Below are 25,820 nucleotides of genomic sequence, written 5' to 3'. Positions count from 1 at the left end.
GAGCGAGAGCCCGGGAGGGCTGCCCGGCGCCGGTTTGTGAATGCGGGCTCGTCCCTGGCGCTCCTTGTGAATGGGGGCAGCGTGGAGGATGGGAGGGAGGGAGGGATTTATCGCTGCCCGTTAGCATCTCTCTCTCCCTCTCTCTGCCGCTTGCCTTCCCGGAGCTGTAGCTCTTAATGCTTACCTAAGTGGCGTCATCCAGCTGAAATTGAATCGGCCCATTAGCAGTCCCCATAGAGCCCTGTGCATCCGCTCCCCAGATAATGACTGCAACAGAGCCGAGAGCAGCGCCGAGGCTGCGGGATGCAGGAGGCACTATTTAAACATTTCCGTCTGCCTCGGGCTCTGCTCCCCCCGTGCCCACCGTGACAGCCCGCCCTGGGACCCCACCGCCCGCCGTGTCCCCGCACCGGAGCCCTCCCCGGCCCTCGCCCCCGGGGGACATCCATCGTGCCTGGTCGCGCTGCCCGCTGCCAGCCCCAGGTGCAGGGCCTGCGCTGCTTCCGCATCACTGGCCCCACAGGTATAATCTGATCCCATCAGTGCAGATGGGTTCAGTTCAGTCTGTCACTGTGTGCAAGTTGTATCGGAAGAGCATTGGATTTGGCTGCAAAGTCTAGGTCTAGTATTGACTATCAACCTGCTCTGTCACCTTGGACAAATCACTTAATCTCCCTGCTGTAAAATGGACATAGTCACCTCCTGCCACCTCACACCTTTGTCCAGCTTGCCTCTTCCTGGGGGATCTTAGGAAGTGTCTATGGGAGCCTGGATGTCATCTGCTTTTTATAATACCAAAAAGTCCAGACTAATACCTGAAACATGGGGGTTCCCGTAACAGATGCTTGGAGCAGAGAGGCGGAAGAGGGGCTCTGCACTTTTCTGTGCAGAGATCACCAGACTGGCAACACACACACAGAACTAATCCACACAGTCTGCATCCTCCCAGAAACCAAAAACTCAGGCTCAAGGCTGGAACAGGACCTGGACCATCCATCCCTAAAAGTTCCCATGTCCTGTGCAATGCTGGAATCGCTGTGCACTCCTGCCTTGTTCTGCTTGCTCTAGGCAACAACAGACCTGCTTCGGAGCACTGAGGACCCTTGTGATACCTCCCTCAGCCTCATTTTAGACAATGAACCTGGCTCAATAACCCCAAAGACACAAGACCTCTCTGCACTGACACTGGGTGTACATTTCAGACCCTGTGGGAGCTCCTACCCTCACCTCACTGCTCTCAATCCCTCCAGAGTTAGTCACCCACTCTTTTCTGTAGCATTTGCTGGATGATCAAAGCAACATTATCAGTTGGGGATGGCAGGGGGAGGTTGAGAACCAGTCTCTGAGAAGTTAGACTGAAGCCATCAAGCCCTCAAACATCCCGGTCAAGCAACTATCCGCATAGGAACAGCTTGCAGCCACTTTCTCCCCAGGCTGGATTTGAAACATGCTACGGAAAAGCTCCACAGAGCCTTGCCAGTCTGCTGAGCCACCCGTTCCTTCTTAAACAGACCCCGTTTAGATTTCCCCTTTCTCCAGGCTCTCCCCCAGGGCAGGTTGCTGTCCGATGTCCAGGCTTTGCGTGGGCGTTCGCATTCCTGTCATTCGCTGCCGATGTCGTGAGGACATGACATGCCAGGGCAGCGTGGAGCATGGGGGTCTGGGTGCGTGAGAGCAGGCAGTAGCAGAAAAGAGAACAGAAGGAGCCTGAATAAGGGCGATGAAACCAGCTCTACTGCTTGCTGCCCTAACTGATAGGCATTAACCAGTATGATCCCACTGACCTCAGTGGCTCCCATCCAGTTCATGCCATCAGCAGATCTTGGGTCCTCTCCAGCAGTGACCAGGTACCCTATTCTCTTCCCGCAGGGTATCAGCATGGAAGGAACAACCCCAGCTTCTAGCCAGCTTTGCCCAGCTGAGCCTTTCTAAGCTCATTTTTAGGTATTTCAACATCTTCAAGGGAACCCTCCAGAGACACCACTCCACCCCACCCCCCAGAAGGGTCTTCTTCCAGAGGAACTAGTTCCTGACATCATCCCCTCAGCTTAGTATACTGTTCAGAGCCATCCAGCCTTAACTCAGCACCTCTCTGTGCTCTGATCAGCCCCTCCTCTTCTCCACCAAAAGGCACATCGCTTTAAGCTGGGTTTTTTAAAGGCACAGAAAGGAATTAGTTGCCCAGTTCCTAGCTCCTGCCAGCTGGCGATGAGCACCTGACTCCTAAAAGCACATGTGAGTCTTCCCTTTCTCTCAGCCAAAATCTATCACTCCCACCTTGAGGTACCAGTGATTCAGACTTCCCTCCGCTGGTTCACAGCATCCCTATTGCAGCCTGCTTTGTGCTCAGCTAAGGCTGCTTCATTCCTCACGCTCTGATGAGGGAGGGCCAAAAGGCATGAATGCAGAGATACTGAGACAAGTGGGAGGGTGGGAAGAGAAGGGAGAATAGCAACCTCCTGGTGAGTTATTGACCGCAGCATCTCTGAAGAGGAAGGCTGGGAACCAGAATGAATTTGCAAAGCAGAAAAGTTTAAAGACACTGTCAAAGGAAGGGTCTGGGGCAGAGCCTCCAGCAGTTTTTATGACATTTTTTTGCTACAGGAACATGGATCTGGTCCCCTGACCCTGCACAGACATCAGTATGAGCCATATCAGAGGATGGTGTGAGACTCCTTTAGATCTAAGATAATCCCTCCCTTCTCTCCCCATATGTGGTTTCTGGTAGTGAGCGGCTGCCCTGGAACATGGGGTTTGACATCCCTCCTGCAGTGCTGTCCTGACAGCTCACGCTGTCCCCACTGTCGCTGCTGTTTCTGTTAGTCCTCAGCTGTTACCTGTGACAACTAGCTCAAGTCTGATCACAGCTCCTATTAATTGGCATTTTGGATTGTTTTTATTCCTGCTCTCAGTTTGAATCTGCCACCTTTTAATCCCTGGAACGTCCTTAGGGTCCTGTCCTAAAACATGGGGACAGAAGCAGCTCCCAAGAGTCCCATTCTCCGCTCTGATTTTAGAGGCTTTCAGCATGTCCTCTCCCATGACAGCTGATACCACCAAGGATCTGGACAATGAGACACATTTCTGTGAGAAGCAGTTTTCTCTGTTGCTAACACCAACTGAACCTGCTCTGAGAGTCTTAGTCACCTGTTGCAGATATCCACCTTGGGGAAGCCCTCATCCCTATCAGTCTCAGCAAATCACTTATAATTTCTCATTGTTTTCCCCTTCTACTTCTCCTGCAGATCCCCAACATCACAAAAGGGTGGGGAGTTAGTTGTCTTCCTTCCCCTCCTCAAAAAAGTGTTTTCATAGATGCGTACAAACACACACACACAAATGTTAACACAAACAAAATAGCTAAATCTGGAGCCTGAAGTACTTAGTTAAAAATTTCCATTTTAAAATAACAAGGATAGCCTGGCGCTCTTTTCTAGACATGCTGCCCATCCACCTCCAGGTCTAACCAACTCTGATTCTGCCTTTGCAGACAGTCTAACAATTAACCACTGTGAATCAGTCCGGAAGCAGGCAGTGGAGAGGAGTATATCCCAGAGCAAGGCTGAAGATGTCTGATCTTTTCTGATGCTATTAGCCAAGCTTGGGCACAGGGGGAGGGAAAATTCATCTTCAGTTAAAGATGATGCAGGAGAAAAAAGGGGGATAAAGAGAACATATGATTCCCCTGATTAAATCAGCCAGAATCAATGAGGTGCTGGTGCCTTCTAATTTTTAGATTCACAGATTTTAGGGCCAGAAGGGACCATGATGTTCATCTAGCCTGACAGTCTGTATTATGTAAAAGCCACTTGAAGCCAGACAGTGCCACTAGCTTTTTAGAAGCAACAGCAAGCGCTGGGGAAGTTATTAAAAGACTGTGATTCTCCTAGGGTGGAAGGGAAGTGTGGCCAGCTCCCACACACACACGCTTTGGTAAAGAGCAGACCAGGTACATCCACCCCATTGGTCACAAGCTGAACAGACAGCAGCTCTGGGGGAAAGAAAAGACATAATTTCCCATTTATGTCATGCAGTTCCTTTGCCTTGCAAACAGGGATAAGCAAGCAGAAAAGAAGAAACCCTTTTTTGTGTGTGTTTTCCTTTTGATTCTTCCCTAGCATCTCTGGAAAGAAAACATTGTGCAAGCATTCTGGCCCAAAGACCTCTCTTGGCTGCTTTACTGTAAAACCCCACTCTGCTAACATCGTTTGCGCTGATGCAGTTTCATGGCAGTTGGAGCTGAACCTGACCGGCCATGAGAGCCAGATCCTGAGCTCCTTATTCAGCCTGCAACATGAAGGTGTAGTCATTGACTGCAATGTGAGTTTTTCTCTGAAGATGGAGCCAGGCAGCATAAAACATCAATAAGGAGCTCAGGATGTGTCCCTTTAATGAGCTGAGATTGTAACACACTGATGGAGTTTGCCAGAAGCTGCCCATTCTGTTAGGAGGAGTAGATCCTGCTGGAAAAGTGTTAAGTGGGTCCTGCTGACTCATTGATGCAGATGGCTCCATCCCCGCGCGGATGGCGGGGAGGCAGGAGGTGCTGTCTCAGGGGAGAGCAGCTAGCGCAGGGGCTGAGCAAAGCAGACGAAGGAGCCCTGGCAGCACCCGAGCGGGGCTGAGCTGGGTACCCCTTGCATGTAAACACAGCCAGGGGATGAATGCAAAAGCAACTACATTTTCCCTGTGCCCGGTTGGGTATATCGAGCAGCTGGCCCAAAGCTTTGCCCAAAGCTCAAGGATGTCTTGGTACTCTCTTGGCGCTCTCCTGAATACAAACATCAACAGGCTCCACGTGGTTCTGTGGGGACTGTTCTTCTACAGAAAACATGTTTGGCACTACATGGTCCCCTACCAAAATTCACATTGCCCTCCCAGCAGAGAAGTCAAGGTGCAGCACAAAGACATGACTTGAACAACAAATGCCGAGCCAAATGTGCAGTGCAGAGAACCTCACCCCAGGCCTAAATCAAACACCTAATCAGCCAGGCCTCCAGCTTGCGTTCAAGTACCACGGGTTGGGGAAAGCCAGAAGGTGAGCTGGTTATATGGCTAGAGATATCGGGAGACCTGTATATACAAGTGTTTCCTGCTCAGAAATTGTTAACTCCATCTTCCAGTTTCCTGGCACCGTGGCCAGGACTGGCATATGCCTGGGCATGCATTCTGCTCAAAGTGCGGGCAGCCAGCTCGGGAACTGAAGTCATTGCATCGTATCAGCCTGCTGGCTGTGTGGGGCCCTCCTTTCGGCAGATGAAGAATGCGGAATTGAAGTTAGCCAGCAGCAGGCAGACTCCCCCAACCCGCCATGCCGAGAGGCCTCACGCCTGCTGCGGGGGCTCCACTGCTGGCAGTGAGTGAAGAGATTTGCTCATTCCTCTCCAGAGCTTCTGGGTCACCAATCCAGAAGCCCCGTGGACCTTAGTCTGCTAGGAAAGTTGAGCAGCCACAGCTGTCCTGGATGAGAAAAGCAGAACAGCCAGGATGAGGGACCCAGGAATGTTTCCTAGTCTAGAAAGAGGCTCTCTTTGGTGAGCGATGCTCCTCACATCAAGCAGGCTTGAGGTCTACATGGAGCGCCATAGGTGGATGCCCCTAGAGCTGACGCCCAGCACCCAGCCGCTTTCCACCACTCTAGCTCACTGGGACACCCAGTTCCCCAGCAAGGTGACTCCCCTGTGCCAGCCCTGCTGGGCACTCTGCTCCCTGCTAGCACCCGACACATCAGCAATGTGTCCTTACCCAGCCAACACCCATTGCCAGACCCACTGGGGAACAAAGCACACAAGGACTTCCCCTCTGATCCATCTCCTCACAGCCTCCACTGATCCCCAGGTCCCTAATGTGCTCTCCTGCCCCTAAACACCCCCTGCAAGCCCATGCAACTCTGGTTCTTCCTGCCAGGCCTGAGCTAGCATCCTTAGGACATTTAACCTGTCTCTGTGGGGCACGTTCAACCCTGGGCTCCCTGGGACATGATGCTCCCATGACAGTCTCTTTTCTGTGCTCGTGTGGCCGTGCCCGTACTGCCAGCTCTTTCCCTGGCTCCTAAGCCCCGCAATCCCTGTGACACCTCTCCACCATCCGGATCTTCTCCAGGAACAGTCACCGCCTGCCGTTTCAGGACTTTCCAGAGAGCCACTGCATGTATCAGGCAATCCTCCTGCAGATGCACAGGGACAGCTAGATGTGCTCAGCTCTCTGCACGCATGATGTGGAGCTGGTCCATACACCCATCAGCAGATCTTCCACTTCTTGCTCCCCACCAAGCTCAGAGCAGCACCGAGCTTCCCAGGTACCTGACTGAGCCTCTGCTCCTTGCCTGGTTAATACCCTTCCCACTCCAAATCAAGCCCTCTCTTGCCCGGTTGAGCAAGATTCATTCCCCAGTTACAGTGGGGGGGAGGCAGTTTTCCCCAATTTCTTTGCTTTCAGCACTTTGAGTTCCAGTTTCAATGTCACTTTAACTCGAGTGCGTGTGTGTGCAGGGGAGAAAGGCTTGGTATTAAATTGCCAATCTGGTCACATGTTGCCTGAGATTTGGCCGTAGCTAAGCAGCACCACCCCCGCATTCACTTTTTTGGCTGGTGACTCCTCTGCTCCGCGTAAAGCAGAGCTGGCGAAGAATAGGAGAAACCGGAGGGGGAAAAAAAAAAAAAAGACGAGTCATTGTGAATGTCAGGAGCTCCTCAGCTGCGGGTGTGACAACGATCCTCCCCCTCTAAACTCACTCCGGGTGAGAGCCAAAGAGAGAGGATTTCATGAGGATCTGGTAGCAAGCTATTTTCAGAGCTGACATCCTACCCACTGCTAAAAATAGCTGGTCCCCTCCATACAAACCAGGGTTTCTTTTCTGTTAAACTTTAATAAACCTCAGCAATGCTCAGACCTTGCTTTCTCCCCACATTTTGCTCCCTTGCTTGCTCCGCTCTTCTTTCATCCATTTCTTTCCCCCTTTGCCATCCCTCATTTCCCTCTGCCCATGTTTTCTCTCCATTTTCCTCCCACCCCTCAGCCCTCTCTCCTGGTCACCTCTACCAGCTCCCAGAGAACGGAGTGGAGATATTGCTGCTGCAGGGCTGGGAGGAGAAGAGGGCTCTGGCAGGGCTGGCAGCAAGGGAACGCTCAGGCTGAGTGCCCTGCACCGCACTCCTGACAACTGGTCCAAGTGCCTCGCAACTGGTGTTGGCCGACAGCCTGCCAAGTCCAGGAGAAGGTCCCTGGCCCTCCCGGCCCTGGGACTCAGCACCTTCCAGGGCAGGCAGCCAAGTGAGCAGCAAAGGCAGCTGCCAGTCTCACATCCTGCTCAAAAGTAAGGTCTTATGAGCAGAGATGGGGAGATGGGAGCTTCGGGAGGCAGGGCGGACGGCAAGGACTTCAGACCTGGCTTTGCACTGCCTGTGCTGTCCCCAGCACAAGCTGGGGCTACTGTCCCCAGCTGATCTGCTGCCAGGCAAAAAACAAGGAGCTCAAGCCTCCTTCCAGGAACCTGGCAGCCTGGCACCGCTCCCAGAAACTTGCCCAAGCACCCCAAAAGGAGGCACTAGCTGCAGCTCCACAGAAGGGTGCAAGAGCATAGTTGGAGCCCAGGGCAGAGCCAACCCAGCCCACTTCCCCATCAAGCAGCCCTGCTGTGCTGCACCCCACAGAGCAAGTCTTTGCCACCACATGGAAGTTGCAGGCAGGACCTTTGTTTTGGTCTACGGCACTTCCAGCTCCTAGTTGGGGGTCCTGGCCTCGGAGATGCAAAGCTGGCTGCACCGAGTGGGATGTGCGTGTGTGCCGGGGGCACTGGCAGGGTGCAGGAGGCAGGGGCCCAGGCCCTGCAGCAGGTGTATGGTGTTGAGAGCACCTGGCCATAGACATTGGAGAACTGGCCAGCGACAGCAAACAGCCCACTCATCCCACCGCAGCCTTATCGGTGCTCAGGGAGCCAAGGGCACCCGGCTGGGCCTGTCTCTGAAGGTTGACAGCAGGAAGTTTTGCCCACCCTTGGAGACCGGAGTCAGCATTTACCCGCAGTCACCTCTAAGAGGACTCCTAAAAACAACACCTAGCCTAAAAAACTTGTCCCTCCCCAAGGCCCTTGAAGTCACTACTGCTGGCCCTTATCTCTCTGGGAACTGTTCATAATTCCCTACCTTCATTAGTACTGCTACCTTGGAGGTATTTATAGCAAGCAAGCCTATACTCACCTCCAGTCTTTTTTAAAGACAATACACATTTAACTCCTTCCAATGTTCTTCCTCCTTGTTACTCCAATCCAGCCTGGCAGTCCAGATCCTCACTGCTGAAGTCCAAGCTGGGGATAACCAAACTGCAGAGCCTTTCCCCATTTGGTGCACATGCCTTCCCTGGCTCATTCTCAGATCTTCTGCCTCTCTTTGGCCCTCAGCAGAGGACACAGCCAATCTGGTCTCCATCACTCCTGTGATGGAGCAGCGGGTTAGTTAACAGCCACCTGTCCCAGCTGAGGAGGACTGGAAGGGCTGGACACTATCACTGCCATGCCATGGGGATGCTTTGGGCTGTATATGGAACTTGCCAGCAAACACACCTGCAGCAGAAAACCTGGATGTGGAAGTACCTAAGGGGGCAGGGTGTGAGATGTTCATTGGATCTGGGTCCATTTAAAATTGCTCTCGTCTGGCATGCAAGCACTGAAATCCCTATGTGACTGTACTGGAGGACTTCACTGCCTTAGTGGGGATTATTAGGTAAACCCATAACCAGTTGAACATAACCAGACGGCCTGCTGGGTTCTCCCCAATCGCATGAAAGAGCCACCCACTGTGCAGGGAATGGATCCATCCCTGACAGCCCTGAGCATCCCTTGCATTTGGGCACCGCATTGCAGGGCAGCCTTGTACCAGCGAGGGCAGGGCTGAGAGCACTGAACAGTCTGGACTGGAGGGGCACTGGCAGAGCCAAGTCGGGGCCAGGCTGGCATGCCGAAGGGAATGATGGGCAGCAGGGCAGGTACACGGGGCCGGTGCTGCTGAAAGCCCCATGGCAAGTGGGGGCAGGCTCGGAGCAGGTGCAAAGCTGAGGGCAGAGGAAGTTCGCAGGCTGCCTCCCCACTTAGGCAGCTCTCAGGTCCAGCCGCAGGCATAAATATCACCTGAATCCCCAAATCTGTTAATGGAGCAACCCAAAGCATCTTTTCCCTGCTGCTCAGGGCCTGGCTCTGCCTCGCCTCCCCATGCAGGGCTGCATGGGGCTGCCCCTTGCCCGCACCTCCTTGCTGCTCAGCTCCCCTCCCAGCGCAGGGGCTTTACGGTGGCTCAGCACTGTGCCCATTAGAGGGAACAGCTCGCTGCGCTCACCTTCTCCCTCTGCCTTGTGCTGGGTGTGTGCTGGCCTTTAAGAGGCCCTGGCTGCCTGCCAGACAGCCATTTCCTGGTAATCTAATAGCTGCAGCAGATGAACTGAAAATGCATTTCCTGCCACCATGCTGTAAAATTTTTATTAATGTAAGGAGAGAATGCATCGCTGGCTTGCGTTGCACGGGGCTGTGCGGGGCTGCCAGGGCGGAGGGGAGGGTGAGTGATGGCAAAGCAGCCAGGGCCGGGGGGGAGACAGGGAGCGCGGAGCAGCAGCGATGCCCTGGCAGCGCAGGAAGGGCTGGCGCAGGTGGAGGTCAGGGCTTCTGGCGGCAGAGCCGCTTTGGCGGAGGCGACGGCTGCGTCTCCAGCCTGCAGCATCAGGACCTGTGTGCTAGCAGGGAGCATGGGGGGATGTGTGAGCCTCATGACAGCAGAGGGGAGCTGGGGGTCCTAGAGGTGGGGTAAGCAAGACCCATAAGAAACCCCAGCCCACTTGTTTCGATGTGTAGCAGGTAGGCGAAGCAGTGCACCTCAGGTCTGGTGCTGAGTCCACATCTCTCAGGCCAGAGATCCCCTGGGGGCACGTGCCAGAGGGAAATAGAGGCCAGGCTGGGATTACTCTGATATTGAGCCTTTGGTCCAGCTCTGGCTTCAAAGCCTTACTGGAACCCCAGGCCCAGCCTGTCTCAGCAATGCCTTCTTCTGCCACCCACAGCCGTGCGGCAGAGGGAAGCACAGGCAGGACACACTAACTGTTGGGCCCACGGGGCTCGGGACAGGGATGGGTCCAGGCTCCCTCTCAGCCCGTCTCAGGCAGCTCATCGTGCTCCCTCACTGGGCTCAAGGACGTGACCTGGCTGCTCACTGTTGGGACCCCAAGGATAATTCCCTGGCAGTGTCTCACTGCCATCCACAGTCATCCGCCAACTCCCTGCCCATCTCGACAGCTGGTCAGCTGGGCCTCCCCTCTGGCAAGCAAGGGATCGAGGGGACTTGTTTTTATACTTTCTCCCCATGGCTTTCGTCCAGTTTTGCTGATCGTAAGCCATCCTGTGTGGAGAAGCTGGATAGGGCTGTCAGCATCAATAATTTCCCCCTTGCCTTGCTGTTCAAGCCCAGCTGTGCTTGCCAGGCTGCAGCCCACTGGATTCCCTAGCTCCCATTCAAGTGGGGAAAGAAAATCTTGCAGTTAGAGCTTTGCAGCTACAGGATTTGCAAAGCCGGGTATCACTCATAAGGAAACTGAGGCACAATCAAAGGAAGTGCCTCCTCTGGAGGTAAAAGTGGGATGCAGTCCCCCAGCGGTTCCCCAAGGCAAAGGACAGCCACAGGTGGATTTTGCTCAGCACTCCTGACCCCACCTTGATGGCTCTCTCCAGCCACCAGAGAACTGTGTCCTTGAAAGCCACCTGAGACAGGCCCATCTACAGTCACTGCTTGACAGATTGGTCAAGACCCACTTGCTGGGCAGGAGACTCTTTTTTGGGGCATCCTCCCTCTCCCATCTTGCTCTCAGCCCCAGCATAGCACTCACACAGCGTGCTCAAAGCAGTGCCGTGCTGTGGTTTTCCTTGTGCCTGGCCTCCCCACACAGTCAGCCCCAGGATCTGCCATCCCCAGCTGCACCTAGCAGAGGCTAAGTGCACCCTGAATCTCTGCAAGGGACAGCTGGTGGTGTTGGTCCGTCTCCAGCGTGCCCCTTCCCCCAGTGCAGCAGCAAGTTTTATGGTGCGATGAGCTACGTGCTGGAAAGTAGCTCCCCGAGGCATCTGCAGCCACAAGGATCTCAGCCAGCAAACACAGTGCGAAGGGGACTGAGGCAAGGTGAGACGAGCTGGCGTGCCCTAGCAGATGGGCAGATCAGTGGGAGACCTGCCACAGATTCCCTGCCTGCCCTCGATACAGCATTTAATCTACCTTGTGCCTCCACTTACGGTCTGGGTTGACTCCTGCCCATCTGGGAAAGGGACATCCCAGTAAAAATCCCCCATTAACTTTAAGGTGCAATGCTCCCAGGTAAGGAACAGCCTGCACCGAGCGCTAAATCCTTTGACATTGCCTAGAGAGCAACCCTAGCATGAGGCTTCCAAGCCAGCCCAGCACCGTGTGAGATGGGCCAATAGCTGTTAAACACCAGGACAATCACAGCCCTTCTCTGTGATATCAGGAGATATTGCAGCAGAAGTTCCCTGCTCTGGGGCAGGTTCAGAGCACAGCTGCCCCACACCTATGCTGTGGAGGATTCTGGACGTCCAGTTCCCTCTGCCATCAACAGATGAAGGTGTGCTGGGAAAGGGCAGAGGAGGCCATGCTGCCACAGAGATGGGAGGCCATGGGCTCTCCATCCCCAGAAGAGACAGGCGATGAAACCAGCTGGTGAGAAGAGGGCTGTTAAATAGACTCCTAGTCTATTTAACTCTAGGAGTCTATTAGACTCCTAGATGCCTAGTTACGGGCATCATTTTGTCTATTTGTTATCACTGGAGAAGCTTCTTGGCCCCTCTCCTCCTTCTCCCCATTCATGGACACACAAATGCTGAGTTTGCTAGTCAGCACAGCAGAGGAAGCAGAAATCTCTGCTAGGGAGGAGGGCAGGAGCAAGGCACAAGAGCTGGGATGTGCATGTCCTCAAGTTTCTATTTTGGCAGCAGCTGGTTTGTTCAGGAACCCAGATGCTCTTTGCTGCCTCTCACAGCAGAGGTCTGTGCCCCACCTGTGCCAAATGCCSAGGCATGGGTGCGTGGCCACTTGCCAAGGGCAGGTGGCATCCTCTGGCAGCAGGGGATGGGGACAATAGCTCTCTTCATGACTTTTTATAGATTTTTCCAAATCAATTGAGAGTTGTGCCAAGCGGAATCCACAGCCTTCATGGGGCAGGGTTTGGAAAGGATCCACGGGGGCCAGCAGCAGGCTCAGCATCCCCTTCAAGATCCCCCCCAGCACATTGCCCCCATTCACCTAGGCCCAAACAGATCCAGCCTGCCAAAAATCCTGAACCAGCCCTGCATGTTGTCACCAACCCAGAGCATCCACCTTGCAGGTGGGTTGAGGGCATCTGAGCAGCTTTGCTGCTGGGAAGCATCCGTCCAGGGCAACCGCGTCCTGCCTCCTTGTCCCCAGCTCACGAGCAGCCCCTATGCCAGAAGGGAGCCTGGAGCCCTGGGGCCAGGGAGCTGAAGACATATGTGCAGCCCTTTTACCACTTGGAGCCTGCTCCCTGCGCAAAGGCAGAGCTAAATTGGAAAAACACACACAATGACCTCTTGTGGAATGTAGTATGAATATTTGATAGGTCTAATGTAATCATATCCAATCGATAAAGGCAGGAATATCTCTCCCCCCTCCTACGCTCTCACTCTGCCCTGTCCCTTCCTCTCTTTTCCTCTCTCTCCCTCACTCTCTCTTTCATTAATGCATTCTCCATTTTACATTATTTATTAACTTCCTTCCTTTTTTTTATTTAGAAAAAATAAATTAAATAACAGTGGTTATCTGGAGGCTTGGACCCTCCTGCCTAAGCGCTTTCGGGCCAGGCAGAAACTTTTCTGACCTTCCCTCACTTTCTTTCCATTCTCTGTTGAAACAGAGAGGCTCTACCCCATGGCTGTGGCCCCCTGACACCCCTGTCCTCTGCCTGTTCCCCAACACACACTGCCTCTTGGCTGTGCCAGGAACTGGACTGCGGGTGACTGTCTGCAATCCCAGGACAACGCTGGCAGGACTCACCAGGACTGGCTCACCCAGTCCATCTCTCTGTTCCAAAGTGTTTGCTTGAGCTCCTCCGGGCAGATGTTTGTTCAATATGTTCTTAAAACCCTCCAGGTGAGCAGGGCGACCACGGAAGCCCACAGCCTTTGGCACCTGGAGCCAGGACCTCTGAGCGATGCTGGGGGGAGAGGATACAGGCCCTACCCAGAGACATGCCCCAGTTGCCCAGAGCCGTTTCACAAGTCAGGCTCCCAGGGCCAAGCTCAGCTCTGGTTGCAGGTGAAAACAGGTTTCTCCCTCCTGCAGGAGAGAAATTCACCCTGTATTAGCCAGATGGATGCAGCCCATGGAGATGGCCCTTGTCATGCCCTGAGGACAGAGGTGCTGCCCTGCATGCAGCCATGCACAAAGCAGGAGCAAGTCCTTCTCCTGGCCTGGATGAATTTGGAGCTTTTCTTGGGGCAGGGTCCAGTGGTAGGAGGTGGCAGTAACTCCTCCCATGCTGGCAAGCATAGCTGGGTGCTATCGCAGTGAAAGGTGACAGCRGGGAGCTGGGTGGCCTCTTTGTGCCATGCAACAGTTTGCTGGAGACATGACAATGCAGGGAGACAGGTTTGAGCACTCACTGGCTCCAGTACCAGTGCTGGTGAACATGAGCTCTGCTCCACAAGGACAGGGACACGCTTGTTTCCAGGGACTCTGCAAATCCCATAAGCAGGGATTCATAGGCAAATAGCCCCCTCTTAGGCATGAATCTCTCCTTTCCTACCAGCCCAATGTGGTCGTGAGAGTGGATTGGCACCTGGGTCTGTCTAATGCAGTGTCTTTGTCAGATCAGTCCCCCTCTGTCTTCCTGGCCTTGCTGCAATGGAGCAGCAGCAGGTCCCCAAGGACAGCATGGAGCTGGATACCTGGTTCTCCTTCCTTAAGAGAACTGGGCTGCGTTTGCGTGATGTGGGGCACTGGGCAGGCTGTAGACAGTGAAGTGGGGAGAGTAGAGGTGGTCAGACCCCTGGTGAGCTAATGGTCTGCTCTAGGATCTCAGGACTGGACTCACAAAGTCAGCTCATCTGTCCCTCACCGTGGAAAAAGCATCTTCTAAGACAGGCTTGGGGCCTGATCTGCAAGATAGGCAGATGCTAGTGTCCCTCAGCCACACATACCCCAGGTCTGGGCTGGGGCTGAGACAGCACAGCAAAACAAGGAGGTGTCTGCCACTGGGAGCTCCCATATCCCACACCACCTGCACCAAAGCCAGGGTTAACTCCATCCCCCCTCAGACTCATATATGGGCAGTGCATCACTTACGTCATTGCCCATGGGATTTAAACCATGGGAACCTTGCCGGGAGGGTCGCCATATCCCCTCTCAGCATGGACATAGGGCCTGGTTGGGGAGCAGGACCTGTGGGGACAGGACTAGGGAAGTCACACAGTGGTGACTGCATTTTGTGATTGCTGATTTGACTGGGGCTGTACTAGGGATTGCAGCAGCCCAGGCACAAGTGGGATGGAGGAGAAATGGGACAACAGCTCTGCAGTGGTGACTGCAACCASAGGCCTTCCTCTGGCCTCATGCCTGGGTGAGCCTTGCGCAACCCCCCCCAAGACCACAGTCTCCTTGGGGCAGCTCCCTTGGGGATGGCCATAAAGGCTCTGGAACAGCTGGGAAGTGAACCCAGGCATCAAGCACAGCACACCATGACAGAGCTGCAGAGAGGACTCAGGAGTCCTGACTCCCTGCCCCCTCATGCCCTACCCACTAGGCTCCACTGCCCTCCAAGGTGTCCTTGGTCCCAAGGCATGATGCCCCAACCTCCAGTTCCCCCTCAGCTCCCCTGACTCCCACCTCCTCCAGGCTACTTGCCAGGGTGCTGTGCACCGATGGCCTCTGTGGGGATGAGCATGCCAGCATGTTGGTAGGCCCAAGAACTCATTGCTGGCTTTGCAGCGACAGTGTGGGAGGAGGCAGTGAACAATTTTTGGCTACAAGGCTCACGACAATAATGCAGTGTTATGTTTTCCTTCTTGCATTTCTTCATCACTTGGAGAGAAGGTAAGCAAGAGCAACCCTTGCAAGGGGGCTCCAGCCCCATCATTCTCTTGGCAATGGCTCTCAGGATGTTCACTTCAGCCTGGCATACTGACTGAATCAGGAGCTCCCCATGGTAAGGGCCACAGCCTTAACATTATTTGCTGAAACCCATGGGGTTGTAATGCTGAAACATTTGTAAGGCTCTGAATGCCTTTCAATATGTTAAACTCCCTTTGTTGGAGGCAGCCGAGTGCTTCGACTTACAGATGCTTAGAGTGGAAAGCCCCTAAAGGTGCTGGCAAAGGTAACCAAGACAAAAACACTTGTTAGGAGGAGCCCGAAATTCCCTCTACAGGGCTGTGCTCTCCCCGGGGTTACTTCCAGGGCTTCCCAGAGAAGCTGGGAACATCATGGTGATCTGGAGGATACCCCACCTCTGCTCCTGGCCCATGTTGCCCTAGGAGGGCACGAGCTGAGCATGAGTGCTTGCCTGGACGGAGCAGACTCCTCTTTCTGTCTGCATGCCGGATACCTCATAACACTGAGGCCCCCCCAGGGCCATTTATTAGGACAAAGAGACCCCAAGGAGAAGGACAAGGGGCAACAACAGCCCCGGCACTGAGAGTCTGAGGAACAGACCACTCTCATTCTGTGATGGCTGGGAATGGGCTGCACCTTGATTTCCTCCTGGGCCTGCCCTGAGCCAGCACCAGGAAGCCATCGAAAGGCTGGGGGACAGCCAGGTCCAGCTGCATGGACAGTGGGAAAGTTGTCACGGCCAGGGGGAGGGGGGGCAGTGGARCCCCTTGGCAGCCAATGCAGCAAACCTGGGGCGAAGGGCATCCCTGGAGAGTGGGGGATCAGGCAGAGGGGTGAACCTAGGGTCACCCAGAGGGGGACTGAGCAAGGGGGCTAGCAGGCAAACTTTTTGGAGTCATGCTCCTTTCAGCACAGGCTGAGAAACCCCTGCCTTGGAATAGCGCAACCAGCTGCAAGGGAAGATCAGGCTGGGCAGCCTCCCCAGCCTGACAACACACCACCCGGTTCATCCCTTGCCAGTCCCTGGTGTTAGAGGTGGAGGGCATCAGGATGTCCCATGCTTGGGAGAGCAGCAGGAGCCCTCTGCCCTGCAGGGGCAGCCTTCAGCCAGCCCCACTGGGTTGCCCAGAGCAGATCGCCCAGATAACGTCTTCTCCTCCACCAGTACCGGACCACAGCAGGACCCAGTGTAGGGACACACGTGGCAGAGCTGGCCACCTTGCAAGGAGAGACCATACTGTTCAGTTGGGTGGTTTTGAGCAGAGGAGCCCCACTACATGAGTGTGTCCTCTCCCAATGGCTGTGCTGCTCTGGGGTCCCAGCTGAGCTGGAGAGCCCCCAGCACAAGGGACCTGGGCCTGGCTGTTGGTAGTGGGGTGCTGCTGCATCCCGTGCAGGAGCCATGGGTCATCTGCTTACCACAAGGACATAGGGCACAGGTCCTAAAGGGGCTCTGACCCTCAGTTTGGTCAGCCAGGCGGGAGCAAAGAGCCCAAGACAGACAGAGTCCCTGAGATGCTGGGTATGACATGTTCAGCCTCTGCACAGCTGCTGCCTGACTCACCCCACCTTCCCCCATTCGCCCCTGCAGGAGGCTGAGCTGCTAATCTCCCCTTCCCCTGTCCTTCCCCAAATATCTGCTCTGAAAGGGCAGGAGGAGCATCTACCCACGGCATGTTGAGCAGCCAGCTGGGGCTATTTTTGCTATATAAACACTCACCTTTCCCCTATCCTTTCCATGGGGCGACACAAGAAGCCTCAGATGCTGTCCCATCCCTGCAGCATAGGTGTTTCCTCCCTCCAGAGACAGCACCTTTCCCCAGAGGTCCCATGTGAGACTCAGAGTTTTATTTCAGGGTCTTTACAACCTCTTTCCTGTCCATCTTTCCTTGGAAGCCCCAGCTGCTGTGTCTGGCTTAAAACCTTGGGTTTACGTGGGTCATCAGAGGTAGGTCAGGATGGATTCTCTCCTCTGCACTGATCAGGTTGATAGGGACTGGTAGAACATTTCGCTGAGCCTCTTCAAATTAAACATCTATTCCGTGCTTCTTTGTGATCAAAGCCCTTGGCTCTGCCTGGCCATCTTCATCCCCAGGCCTGGATAGCCTGCAGCCTTTTCCATGAGAAGAGGCTGTGACAGCATCCTGGAAAATGATCTGCTGCTTCACAGTTCAGGGTGCTCACGTTCCCTGTTGCTGTGCTGGCATCCCATTGCAGCTCAGCTCTCTGTCCCCCAGGCTGCTGGGGACACCCAAGTACCTTCAAACACAGTGTGCAGCCACGCTGCCAGGCCCTGTGGGATCAGGGAGTCACCAGGTTAGCTGAAATCTAGGGAGATAACAGAAAGTTTCTGCCTTAAATAGTGCACTGTCAAATACACAAGTGATACCGGAGCCCGTTCTTGCAAGCAGGTGTAAGTTTTACATTCAAGGAAATGATTTGTCCTTGTCTGTGCTAGTCAGGGCCAGCCACTCCTTCCTTTCTGGTGTACAGCACCATGCACATGTTCACAGCACTCAGGAAAWTAAGTTGGTTCATGGAAGTCCCAAACAAATTCCCAGCTGGACTATGTGACCCCTGTCCTGTTTTCCCCTTCCAATAGGCATGTTGGCTTGCTCCTGGTCTGCATCAATTAGGGAAGGATCCTTCCTTCTCCCATGCTGAACAATTTGCTGTGAGACGTGGGAGAACCCCAGGGCATGGGTGCAGAAGGAGTCCAGCTGCAGCTTTCTCCTTGTTGGGGATCTCATGTTGGATGTAGCTTCTCTCCCACCCCTAGTGTCCCTGGGCAACTCAGACATGTGGGATCTCAGCTGGGAATGGGCTTGAGGAATTTATGGGCTCCCTGAGAAAGCATTTCTGGATCAATTTGGGTCCATTTGGAGAGAGCAAAGGACTAGTCTGCCCCTAAGCCAGGGATGCAGGTTTCCTGCTTCCCCTCTGAAGGGGTTCCTAAAGTGCCCCATGGAGAGGGTGCATCCAGCTGCATTTCCCTTCTGCCGTCACTTGTTGATCAGGGGCACTTGGGGCATGGGGAAGGGATGATTTTTCCAGAACTGCCCAGGTGTCCTGGCAGGCTCAGGAAGCTGGACGCAGCACTGATGGAGACCTCAGGGGCCACAACAGCTCTCCCCTGCCCAGCTCTAACATCACCCTCATGCCCAGCTTGTAGACTGGTAGCACTGCCATTGCATGTGTCCCACTGCCTGGCCCTGTCTCTCACTCTCCTCGCAGCCTCGTCTCGCGCCTGGATTTTGCTGAACCAGGAAAATCAATAGTGGCTGTCTGCTGATGGACAGAACAAGGGGGATGAAATGGAGGAGGAGCAGGGGTTGAGGCGAGGGTGAAAACAGAGGAGCACAGCAGCCCAGGGCAGAGGGACTCACTGGGCTCCGAGAGAGATACAGCAGCAGGCACGTGGCAGGCGAAGGCTTGAACAGGGGAGACCTATTGGGATTTGTCTCCCATCTCCAGAGGGTCTGGAGGATTCACCCTCTTGATGCTGCCCCCTCCTCCTCACACTCCCTGGCAGAGACCAGGCTGCCTTAGACACACGGGAACCGACAGACTCTGCTTTAATGCGAATCACTTATTGACCCTGCAGAGCCAAGGGCGGAGGAAGATTGAAAGGAGGAAGTGTAGGGAAAGAGCTCCAATTAGCAGCATCAAAGCTATATATTATCCTCTGGAACGAGTGCCTGGGCCAGCAGGCAGCAAGCCAGCATGGTGGCTGCTGCTCCTCCTGGTACCAGGGGTGACCTGGCCTTGCACAGAACCCAGGGACCCTCAGATCATCCCCACTCAGTCCCCAGGAAAGACACCCATGCCCACCACCCTTCTGCATCCTCCTTCACAGCAAGAGGCTGCTGTGGCTCAGGTAGGCCACCTTGCCAAACACACAGGGCCTTGAGGAGGGAGCCAGAGCTGGGGAAACTCCTGCCTAGTGGCTACTGGGATCATGGAAAAGGCAAGTGACATCATGCTGAAGGACAAGCAGAGAATCCCTGCCTTTCCAGCCCCTCATATTCCCCTTGCTGGATCCAGGTTCTAATGGTGGTGTTCCTGTTTGGGCAATGCCCCCGTCCCCAGTTTCCTGGGCACTGAGAGCTCCTAGGGTACTGGAAGAGATAAGGAAAACAAGTGAAATTTGCTGGGAGCCCAGGGAAAATCTCAGTGGCAGAGGAGTAAGAGCCCCAAGAGTGGTCAGGATGTGGGGCCCAGTGCAGGAGTTTTGGGAACTACCTGCTTTGCCTTTGCTAGGAGGGAGAAGTGCAGGTCCCACCTCTCTTGCACAAAGACATCAGCAGGATTGGGTGGTGACAGGGGACACCCACATTTCCTACCACTCTCTCCCAAGGACGGGACACCAAAGCACCTGGGTATCTTCAGGGCCCCTCTACTGCTGCAGAGAAAAGATCCTTGGAAGCAAATTTTGTATCCCTACCACAGAAACCCCCAGGTTGCATTCTTGCCCCAGCATTTTCCACCTTGCTTGTCACTGCAGTGACAGGTAGTACCTCCAGTGTTTTCCCTCCAAGGGTCCCAAATGAGCTTCACAGAGAATTATCTCCCCAGCTCTACCAAACGTGTCCCCACTGCCAGAGAGACTGGGTTGCGAGGCAGGGACTCACCTCACCCAGAGCCAGTCCAATGTCCCTGGCCAGATGCTTTTCCTAAGGGAGCTTCAGGGCAGGTGCTTCATGAGCTGAACGTGCCTGTATTGCACTTTTCCCTTTTCTTGGAACCGAGTCTCTGCCCTTGACAGGGTGCAGGGAGTGAGGGGAACACAAAGCCAGGCAGCTCTGCCAAGCGAGCTACCCCCCCACCCATCACTCAGCTGTGGCACATATTCAATACCCCATAAATACTTGCCTATTATAAGCTGTGTCGAACGTATATTCCAGCTCAGAGGAAAGGGAGACTTCATAACCTAATGGCTTGTATCGAGAGCTGTGGGATGAGTTCCTGACAGATTGCTCAGACCCGTGAGCAGCCCCTCCTCCTCTGTCTGGAGTTTATAATGATCCTGGCACGTTTGAATCCAGGACATCACCTGAGCAGCCCGAGCGGGACCTGCTGGCCATGCAGCCTGGACGGAGGCTGAGTCAGACAAAGAGCACCTCCTTCAGCTCATCCGGTACTGCAGGGCCCTGCAAGGGCAGCTGGCTGCCAGCGCAAACCACAGGCTGCGCTGCTCCCTGCTCCCACTGCCCTCGCTCAGGAGGGCTGAGGAGGAGGAGGAAGAGGAGGAAGGTCTGTTAGAAGGGCACACCTCTGACCCTGTCCACCTCAACACTTGCATTAATTTGCATCCCTGCTAGGGAGATTTTCCCCAGAGGGAAATTCTTGCTATAAAGAGAGCTACAGTCACAGCTGGCTCCTCTACTGCCTTTCAGATATGATGGGTTCACCAAAAAATTAGATCCCATCTTGCCACATTGGCACTGAGGTGGAAAAGGGTCTCTTAACCACCACACTGCTGGCGCACAGGGCTCCTGCATACCCCCAGCCAGGATCCTTCATGGGGCCTCCTCCTCCTTGGTCCCATAAGCCAGGGGCAACTTGGCCAGTCTGACCTATGGGTCAGGTACTCTGGCCTAACAGGTCCCAGAGAGGGAATACACTGGGAAAGCCTTGGGAGAGAGCCCCACCTTCTCGCTCACCCATTGCTCACAAGGCCAGGTGTGTCCCTGCGCCATGCACCCAGACACACCAGATATGTCCCTGTGTCACCCAGCCTGTCTTACCAACACATCCTCAGGTCACATGCCCTGACATGCAAAGTCTCACAGCTTCAAGAAGACATAAGTGAAGGATGAGGGATCTGGGGCTGGGGGGGTCTCCCGGATTATAGGGACATGCTCTCCTTGCAGACATCAGCTCATCTTCCTCTGAGAAAGGTCCAGTGAGCCAGACACAGCCGATAGCTTGGGGGATCCCTGCACTTTCTGCCTAGTCACCAACCCAGCTCAGGCCCTGGTGGCTCCTGCAAGCCAAGAAGAGTCCTGCTAGTGAAGCCCTGCACTAACCACTGGGCTCCCTAGCCACTGAGAAAGGCCTGAAGGCCTCTGTTATAATACCGCTTCTGCCAGGATGACATTTCCACCACCTTCCTATGCTTCCACTCACTTCCCAGGTATGGGGGAGACGCTGGTGACAAACAACCCAGCAGCCAGATGCTGTCTGAGGGGGGAGCAGAGGAGTCAAGGCAGCTGGCAGCATGCAGCCCCCAGGCCAAGCCTATCACAGAGAAATGGTGATGTAAGGCCAGAGGAAGCAGGGTCCTGGCCTTTCCCAGGCTCTGCCGTGCTCCACGCTCCGGTTCCCTGCCAGTTTATCAGCCACTGGAGTGAGACCAAGGGAACATCGGCCAGTATAGAACAAATAAACATCCGAGTTTGGGCTTCCTTCCTTCCTTCAAATAACCCCCCAAAGGGGGGAGGGGAATTAAATTAAATTAAAAAAAAAAATGAAACAAGGAAAATAAATAAGCATTTGTGTTTCCATGGGGATGCAATGCATTCTTGGGAGTGGGAGTTTGGCCTCAGGGAGAAGTAACTCCAGAGTAGCAAAGACCCATTCTGGGAGAAAAGCCCTGAGAGCCTCCAGTCAGTGCTGCAGACAGACCACCTCTGAGCCTAGTCCACAACCCCCCAGAGGGACTGGGTGTCTTTCCCTTGACTTCAGTAGCCCTTGGATCAAGTGCTGTGCAGGCAGCTGCACGTTGCTTGCAGTCAGGAACACTGCTACATCAGGAGTTTTGCTTTGGTTTTTAGCCTGCTTTCTTAACAAGGCTGTGTGCTCTGTGTTTGCCTGGTGGGCTCTGTTCCCCAATCACTCTGAAATCCACTGACCAATATCACTTGCATGAGACAGACATTTAAAGGTGAGTTTAATCCTAATAAGGCCCATGAAGAGAGAGTTCAGAAGAGCAAGGGTGGCTCAACACCTTATTAGATACCAGCAAATCCATCTGGACTCAACTTCTAAACACACAGCCATATTTCACTGGTTCTACTGTTCATAGCCTATTTAGAGGGGAAATCTAAGTGCGTAGAGGTTGTTTTGCTTTTTCGGCTGCTTTGTTACAACAGCCTTGCAGTAGGGGTAGGTTAGGGCCAGCCAACAACAGGAGCTCCAGTCCATGGACCCTTCTCTCTTTGACCTTTCTAAAGGGTTTTCTTGATGTTCCTCCAATCTTGCTGTGCTGTGCTGTGCCATTCATGATGGGTTGTGTTGAGTTGGGCTAGGTTGCATCATTCAGGTTGGGTTGTGTCATTCATTTTGTGTTGTGTTGGCTTGGGATGGGTTCCATCACTCATTCAGGTTGAGTTGTGTCAGGTTGTGTCATTCATATTGTGTTGGGTTGAATTGGGCTGGGGTGCATCATTCAGGCTGGGTTGAGTTGGGCTGGATTGTGACATTCAGGTTGGACTGGTTGTCCACCAAAACAGTTCCTATACTCACACTGAACTTCTTCAGAATTTCGGTTCTGCAAAACACTTCCAGGAATATTTCCTATCTGCTTTGCCATTCTTTGTTCTTGCTGCTCTTGTGGAAACTGCGGCGTTTCCTATATACAATGAATTCCCTGTTCCGACCTGCGGAAATATCCACAAATTTTGCTAGCGCAGAAGCCACATGCAGAGAGAAACCTACCATTTCCCCAACATCCTCCAGGAAATCTGGTATTCCAGGAATGCCTCAGGCCCCGCTGTAACCAACGTACAGCACTTCCAGCCTGCTAGTAACGTCAGGCTCGGGTAAAGAGCTCCATCACTGCCAAGAAAGTCAGTGCTGAGGTAAGAGCAAGGATGCCCCACATCCTGCACATCACAGAAAGTGCCGTGCCATTTGCCATCAGGACTGGCAATGCAACCTCCAAGAAATCCAGTGACCAGGGAAGAAATACTGATTTCTTGCATGCCAAGTTATCAGAGGGGGGTTGAGCCAAAAGGAGGATACATCTGTAGGATATGGAGTCACTTTCCTACCCTCATGATGATGTGCTTCTGATCTCAGAAATCAGTAGTGCTGGAGCTGCAGGCAGGGACTGCCAGGGCCTTTCCCAGGCAGAGGGCTAATTCTGTATCCTTGAGGCCGGATGTGATATCTCGTCACCAGCACCCGACAGAGAAGGAAAGGGTATTGTGTGGGCTGTTGCTTTTTTTAAAACTGTTTGTGACCCAAGGACCAGAATGTGAACGAGAGCCATTGCTGGAGGAAGGAGGGGAGGGGGAACAGAAAATTCCCAGGTCCCGACTCTTGCTGGGAAATCCCCAGAAAGCTCCCAGGCATTTGCTTTCCCAGAACAGAAGATCCTACACCCCAGGCCACACAGCAGGTGCGTATCCGGAGCACCAGGCACCCAAGGGAGACGGCAGCCAGCCAACACACCTCCGATGGGGGCCGCGACCCCCTTGCAGCTGCAGCGCAGCCTGTCCCTGCCCCGCAAGCCCGCACAATGGACACAAATACGTGAGGGACTGCAGTGGATACGTACCAGCTGCCTCCAGTGCACAGATGCAGAGCAGGGAAAAGCCCATGCACCATGCTGTGGACGTGCAACACAGGCTTAGCTCTGCTGGGCACAGGGATACAAGGGGGACCACAACCTCAGAGACCACGCTCCACTCCCTGAGAGGTGGCTGGCCTGAGAAATAATCCTACAAGCCATGAATCGTGGGACATCCTGATGCTGCTGCACTGCCCATCCCAAATGTAGCCAACAAAGACACCATGAGAGAGGTACCTTCCCTCCCTAGAGCCCCCAATCTCTCTGAGACACCTGGACGATAACTCTACAGCTGATTCATTATTTACTTGTACTTCCTTGCATCCATCATTCATGTCAGGAACATGCCTGGATACTGCAGACTCCTGGGCAAGTCCCTGTTCAGCTCAGTGGCTGTGTCAGAGCTGCTGAGAGCGCCAAGGCAAGGTGGGAGAGAGGCCAGGGCTTCCTGCCAGGACCATGGCATGTGGAAGAAGGAGCAGGTGTTTGGGACAGATGACAGGCAGTGCCCAAATGCGAGGAACACAGAGCTGGTCATCGTCCGCAGACAGTGCAGTCACTGCCTCCTCCAGGGAATCAGCATCCGAACACACACGTGCTCTGGCATCCCAAGAAAGGCCTGCAACAAATTCTCATGGAGGCCGAGATGCCTCTGCCATGAGCTCACCGAGTGACTAACTTGTTTATCTCCTCTGGGAGCTGCACCAAGTTTTTGGGAAGCAGCAGATCTCTGTCAGCTCCTCTGCCGGTTCCAGGCACCTCCCCCCATCCCCTTCCTGAAAGACACTCTTGAAAAATAGAAAGCTAAAACGACACACCGCTGTATCCCCTCTGCAAAGCCAATCATGGCAAACTGCTGCCTCTCTTTACTGCATCCTGTCAGATTAGCATTCCAAATAGCTCCACTGCTCTGCAACGGCAGGAAAGAGGGAAGGATTCAAAGGCCTGAATTTCAGAAATTCACACATGGGAATTATAGTGCATGCATGCACAATGCACATACTGTGCTGGGAAAATGGGGGCAAACGTAAACAAGTGTTTACCCTTGGCCGGGAAAGCTAACAAACACCTGGTTTGTCTACACAGGCAGGTAGGTAGGGCAGGTAGGCGAGAGGCACAACTGAGGTCTCACCACATTTCGTCTCCAGCACATGAGACAGGGTTGCTGTCTTCCACTGTCTGGGGATATGGCTAATATCCTAGAATGACTCTGTGGGCAGATATGCAGCACTTCTGAGGTCACGGTGCTCAGCATTGCCATGGACATGGCACGTTTCTGTCTCTGACACGTCATGTCGGATGTGGCCTGGTGATTGCAGGGCCATCAGTCAGTCCGCTTTGAGGAGGTTCTGCCATCCCCACTGGACATTAGTGCTGCCAAGGCAGTTAGTCCCAAGCTGACGGAGTGACTGTTCCTCACATGTTTGGGGAGAACCTGAGACCACCCGCAGTGAGGAAGGGGTGGGTTGCTGCTCAACACTACTCACCCTCTACAGGAACACAGAGGAGACATGGACAACTCCTGACTGGAAGGCGGTGGAGGGGGGAGATACAGGGGAGGGACTATCCACCACCTTACAGAGCATCGTGTTAAAGCACGTGACTGGTGGGTTAAAACTGTTCTCACGGGAAACTACACCTCCTAGCGCTCCAGTGCCGCCATCCAGCCTTTACCCGCCACAGGAGAAGATAAGCAGGGCCCCATCTCCCCCACGCGCGCGACCCGCCTCACGGGCCATCAGCGCCACCCACGCGCCCCAGCTTTCAGGTCCTGCGCACCAGAGCCGTCGAAACACCCAAAGGCAAGCGGGTGCCACCCTCCTGCCCTGCTCTGAAGACGCTTCGTGCTGGAAAAACACGAAGTACCTGGGACCAGAACTGCTGCTCACCAGGGGCCCCCCAGCGTCCCACGGCGGCAGCCGCCGCCGACGCTCATCGCGTTAAGCCCTAAAAGACTGTGCGCGCCGCCGGGCCGCCCCCGCGGCAGCCACCGGCGGCACTGGCAGGCCAGGCCCGGCCGCCGGCTCAGGGCGCAGCCGGGCCGGGGCCGGGGCTGGGGCTCAGCTCAGCTCAGCTCGGCTCGGCTCGGCTCGGCTCGGCTTGACCCGGCCCGCCCGGGGCCGCGCGAGCCACTGCGCCACCCGCCGCCGTGACACAGGGCCGCAGTGCGCAGGCGTCACCCCCCCCAAGACCCT

At 54.4% G+C, this 25,820-nt stretch overlaps 1 protein-coding gene across 4 annotated transcripts in view; it reads right to left on the bottom strand.

Moving 5' to 3' along the window:
- The window catches only part of SPRY3 (sprouty RTK signaling antagonist 3), a 36,872-nt gene that overhangs the window by 10,633 nt on the left and 419 nt on the right, over positions 1–25,820 (bottom strand). For 2 of the 4 annotated variants that reach the window (XM_026092165.1, XM_026092167.1), the window contains exon 2: positions 16,831–17,438. The gene's annotated coding sequence lies outside the window, so the exon portion shown is untranslated. Of the gene's footprint in view, positions 1–16,830; positions 17,439–22,577; positions 25,624–25,820 lie in introns of those variants that run through there. The other 2 variants (XM_026092168.1, XM_026092166.1) reach the window with 2 other exon arrangements.

This window comes from Apteryx rowi, unplaced genomic scaffold (assembly GCF_003343035.1).
Source record: "Apteryx rowi isolate R43461 unplaced genomic scaffold, aptRow1 scaffold_942, whole genome shotgun sequence".
Taxonomy (NCBI): Eukaryota; Metazoa; Chordata; class Aves; order Apterygiformes; family Apterygidae; genus Apteryx; species Apteryx rowi.
Note: the sequence above shows the minus strand (reverse complement) of the source record. Positions and strands in the feature narration are given on the sequence as shown.